This window comes from Rutidosis leptorrhynchoides, chromosome 8 (assembly GCF_046630445.1).
Source record: "Rutidosis leptorrhynchoides isolate AG116_Rl617_1_P2 chromosome 8, CSIRO_AGI_Rlap_v1, whole genome shotgun sequence".
Classification (NCBI taxonomy): domain Eukaryota; kingdom Viridiplantae; phylum Streptophyta; class Magnoliopsida; order Asterales; family Asteraceae; genus Rutidosis; species Rutidosis leptorrhynchoides.
The window spans coordinates 11,863,235-11,869,482 of record NC_092340.1 but is presented as its reverse complement, the minus strand read 5'-3'; positions in this window follow the sequence as shown (position 1 = coordinate 11,869,482).

Here is a 6,248-nt window from a genome sequence, read left to right as displayed (position 1 = left end):
ATACTTGTTAAACGTTTACTCAGGTTCCGAGAGTTTTCAAGTGCATAACTATATGCATCAATCTCTTGTTACGTAGATGAAGTACTGTTGGTTCATCCTCTCGATTGAGGTGTTTTCAAGAATTACGAAAGGTTTGAACGCAGATTGTAATCGTCAAGATACAAATGAGGTTTGAGATGAAATCAAGTGGCAAACTTGAAGAATTGTTTAGTTTCATATGTTATAATCAATATTTTAATTCATTTTAATTGTTCAATGTTGGTAGTCCTCATTTGATAGTCCACAGTTAGCAATATATAATATTCGAATTAATTAATACGTATCGTGACCCGTGTACATGTCTCAGACTCGATCACAACTCAAATTATATATATTATTGTAGAATCAACCTCAACCCTGTATAGAGAACTCGATCATTACTGCATATAGAGTATCTATGGTTATTCCAAATAATATATATAGATGCGTCGATATGATATGTCAAAACCTTGTATACGTGTCCCGATATTTAAAGTGCGTAAAATAAATAACAGAAATTAAATGACGATAAATAAAATTGCGAGAATATAAATTGCGATAAATAAACTGCGATAAATAAATTGCGATAAAATAAAATGTAATACGGAATTAACAGTTAGCTAGGAACAGTTAGCTAGGATCTTGTTAGCGTGGATTCTTAACAAAATTTCATATTGTTAATTAGTCTGTTTCTAATCAATTTTTATTGTGTCCATTATTTCTTCATTATGCCACTTGTTGGATTCTGATAGGTCAAAATCCAAATATGAAATTGAATTTGAATGAAAATAGTTATTCTTTGGTGAACGGATACGTATATCGGTGGTTGTAAGTAGGATAGTAAATGACTGTTGAATCAGTTTCGTCAAATGTACAGTGTAACTTATTAAAGTGAAATCTAAATATTCCTCGGGTATTACCTACCCGTTAAAATATTTTCACCATTAACAGTTTGTACGAAAGAATTTTTAATTACAATCTTTATAAAAATATACTTGTATATATATTTTCTTCAGATGCAATCATGGATTTAATGAGTTAATATGATATTAATCTCATTTGATTTCCGTTTGGAACTAGAATGAATAATCTCTAAAACTTGAGAAATTACATAATCGCCATGTAGAACGAAGATAAATGATGTAGAACAATTCGTAGAATGATGATTGTACTCGAGGTACAGAATGAGATGTTGAGGCATGAGATGCGGATGTTGTTGTTGATAGTGGTGATGGTACTGTTGGTGCCGGTGATGTTGCTAAAGCTGGTACGTTTTGCACCATATTTTCCAAAGCTACAACTCGGGCGCGAAGCTCGTTGGCTTTTTCGATTACTCCGGGATGATTGACGGTTGAAACAAGCGGATGAATAAAGTTTAGAATTTTGGATAGAATATAATCGTGGCGAGATATCCAGGAAATGAGAGTGAAAATGGTGTTTCGGATTTGTTCGCCAGTGAATGCTTCAGATTTTTCTCCCAGAGGACAATATGGTGGATGAAAGGGATCGCTTCTTCTTGTCTCCAATGATTAAGTAGACTATGAACCCATTCCTAATTCATCTAGAATTGAAGATGACTAGTTGGTTGATTCATTCCGGTTATACTGCTTTCGGAGCTCGAGTGGAAATTCATATCAGAATAGCTGTCGGAATAACTATCGGGATAGCTATCGAAATTGGAGGGACTCGAACTGATTGAGGGATTCATCTCGTACGATTAAATGAATTATTTTTGATAAGAAATAGATTATAGGATGTAGATTAGTACCCTGCAATACATAATTTACATATGCATATATAATACTAAAATCCCATAAGTTACGGAGGAATCTACGGAAGCTGTCAGGCATCAGTAACCATAACAGGTACGCTAAGATATGAATTAGCAGATATGCTAAGATATAAATTTTTGTCTATACACTAATCATGCAGTCAATGCAGTAAAACGTGTCTAGACTAAGAATGATAAGCAGGTAATTTTCTAAGGATGATAAGCAGATGTTTTCCGACTAGAAACGATAAGCAAAACTTTTGACATGCAGACACGATCGAAGTCCAGACTCACTAATGCATTCTAACAACTTATCAGTTATACACACTAATGCAGACCTGGTTCGCTAAGACCACTGCTCTGATACCAACTGTAGTGACCCATCCTAATCCATCTGGACGAAGTCCATATCAATTACAACGATTCACAATAGTTGATTACATCGAGAGGTACTTGACCTCTATATGATACATTTTACAAACATTGCATTCGTTTTTAAAAGACAAACTTTCATTACATCGAATGTTGACAGGCATGCATACCATTTCATAATAAATCTAACTATAATTGACTTAATAATATTCTTGATGAACTCAACGACTCGAATGCAACGTCTTTTGAAATATGTCATGAATGACTCCAAGTAATATCCCTAAAATGAGCAAATGCACAGCGGAAGATTTCTTTAATACCTGAGAATAAACATGCTTTAAAGTGTCAACCAAAAGGTTGGTGAGTTCATTAGTTTATCATAATAATCATTTCAATAAATTTAATAGACCACAAGATTTCATATTTCCATTTCTCATAAACATACGTTCCATGCATAGAGACAAAAATTATTCATTTGGATTGAACACCTAGTAACCGACATTCACAATATGCATATAAGAATATCCCCATCATTCTGGGAACCTCCTTCGGACATGATATAAATTTCGAAGTACTAAAGCATCCGGTACTTTGGTTGGGGCTTGTTGGGCCCGATAGATCTATCTTTAGGATTCGCGTCAATTAGGGTGTCTGTTCCCTAATTCTTAGATTACCAGACTAAAAGGGGCATATTCGATTTCGTTCATTCAACCATATAATGTAGTTTCGATTACTTGTGTCTATTTCATAAAACATTTATAAAAATTGCACATGTATTCTCAGCCCAAAAATATAAAGGATAAAAAGGTAAATGAAACTCAACGTATTGTATTTTGTAGTAAAAATACATATAACGACATTGAACAACTAAATAATGCAAGGTTGGGCTCGGATTCACGAACCTATATCAATCATGTATATTAATACATGTAATGGTAATCGAACAAATATATATTTTATATCCTTAAATTATATATCATGTATATATTTATCTGGTTAATATTATATTAAGAATACCTAATTCATTATATATGATTATTTATACAAAATTTGATAATATTATTAATACATACTTATGTGTAATATAAATATATTCTCACATGTATATTATTCACTTGTCATAAAATTAATAATGATAATAAAGTAATTTTTAAATAAAAGGATAGTTTTTAAATATCATGATAGTTTTAGTAATACTAATAATATAAATGATATTACTAATAATAAATTTATTAATGATAGTAAAAATGATAATTTTAATATATTTGGTAAAATGAATAAAAATAATAATAATAATATTTGTAACGATATTAGTAATGTTAATAATAATTATAGTTTTAATAGTAATTTTTAGTGATCGTATTAGTAACAATACTAATAATGGTGTTGGACAATAATTCTATTACTAGTATTAATAATAATGATACTTAGTAATATTTATAACAATAACGATAATACAAATTTTAATAAAAGTGATAGGTTTAAGATAATAGTACTTTTAGTAAATAATGATAGTAATGATACTGATATGTATAAAATGATACTAGTAATATTTATTGATGATACTTAGTAATAACTATAATATTAGTTATATTAGTGATAAATAATAGTAGTATAATTAATATTAGTAATAATACTAATTTACATCATAACAACAATAATTATTAATAATGATAATAATAATCAATAACAATAATAATAACAATAACAATAATAATAATAATAATAATAATAATAATAATAATAATAATAATAATAATAATAATAATAATAATAATAATAATAGAAATGAAATAAAAGATTTATACCCTTTTTTAGAAGCTTTATTAAAAAGAATGCTCACAACGGGGCTCGAACCCTAGACCTCCCGCTCACCGCTAACACCCATAACCACTCATCTGTTTCTGTATTTCTGATTATAACCATAATTTAATTCTATTAAATCCTTGTTTTCTGTTTCCTCTTCGTCTTCCAAATTCAATCAACCAGACACAAATCAATCTCCATAAATATTGAATTTCCAGCTTATTTTATAACTTGAGTTGAAACAGAAACATTTAGCTTTAGGTGTACTGATTAACAGAAAAACGAAATCATAAAAAAAATACTAATAAAAAGACTGTTGCTGTTAGCGGTTTTAAAAAAAATAATAATATGAACCTCAAATCGATTTTCGAGTTCCAGAGGGTTTTAGACCAAAGTTAAAACATGAAAGAAATTCTAAATCGTTATTGGAAACTGTATGCATCATCAATTTAACTTAAAACATTATAATGAATTCAGATTTTGCCAAGAACCATTTGTTTGACTTTTTGAACTAAAAATTTGACTCTTAAAATTAAAGCTTGATAGATGAAATTGGATTTCAAACTTTTGAAGATAGTTTGAATAGGAGATTTCAAAGCCAATGGCATTTTTAGTTTGTTGAAATTTGAAACGAATTCGAGAGTTTGATTTGAATGTTAAAACAGAGGTATCGAGCTGAAAATAAATAAATAAATAAATAAATAAATACTTCTGTTTAATCTTTGATTTTTAGGAAACAGATATATTGTGTAATTGATAATGGTGTTGGAAGGTTGATTGAATTGTCTAACACTGAAACAATTCGATTTCAGTACAAGTTGTGGTATGGACAGAATTTTCACTCAGACAAGTAGAAGAAACAAAAAAAAAAGCAGATTGTGATATCTAAAGGAAATCGTACAATTGATGATATTGATATCCAAAAATATCAGACAAAAGACAAAACTAAAATCTGATGTTGAAAAAAAAACGGATTCTTGTTATAAGTCTATATCATTATATTAATAAATATTAATAATTAATAATTATATTTATAATAATGATAATAAATTTATTAATAATAATATTAATAATACTAAGAAAAAAATAATGAGAAAAGAAATAATAATATTGACAATAATATTTATTAATGATGATAATATAAGAGAATGATAATAATAACTAAAATTATAATTTTTCTACTAATTAAAATAACAATGATACAATAATATTAGTAATATAACAATTTAATGTATCAATTTTCATATTTATATGTAATATATTGATATTACTAATATATTAATCATTGAATAAAATATTTTTATTATTAGTGGTACTAATAATATTATTAGTTATAATAACATTTATTTTATTTATAATAATAATATTAACAATATATACCTATCTATATATATACACTTATATAATAATAGTAATGATACAAATATTAATATTAATGTTATGAGAGTAATAATAATACTACTTTAACAACTATATGATCAACTTGTAATTAAGAACATCTTGTTTATTCTGTACAATACACTATCTATTTAATTCAGGTGATTAATTGTATTATACTAGTTCAAATTATTATACATACTTTGGTTTATTTATATACATATACATATACATATACACATACACCTTTATATACATTTAGTTGTTTACAACAATTTTTCGTGAATCTTCGGGAATAGTCAAAGGGTAATTGTATTAATGTAAACTGTTTCAAAATTTTGAGACTCAGCTTTACAGACTTTGCTTATCGTATCGAAATCAAATAAGATTCAAGTTTAAATTTGGTCGGAAATTCCCGGGTCATCACAGTATGTAACTATTTATTGTTTTATATTTTCATTTCTAACAAATTGTATCAATATTCCTACTAGAAAGATTCTAATTTTTTACTTTTTAAATTATGACAGCTATGGTATGTTAGTAAGACATCAAAGTTGTATGAAGATTCAAAGTGTACAAAACTATAAATGTTAAAATGGACAACCCAAATGTTGATTGAAAGAGAAGATGACGAATACAAAAATGGTGGATTTGGTAATGAAACAATATTAAACTTCATAAAAAAATTTAAAACAAATTGTATTATATAGCCCACCTTCTTCTAGCTCTTACATACAAGAAGACCAACAAGGTATGTTATAATCTAAAATTAATTATGATAATATAATTAAATTGTAACTATTACCTATTATGAAAAATATATCTAAAAAAAATGCAACTGTAGAAGATGATGATAACGAATATGGAGAAGAAGAAATGGTTGAAGTGGAACAAGAAGAAGAAC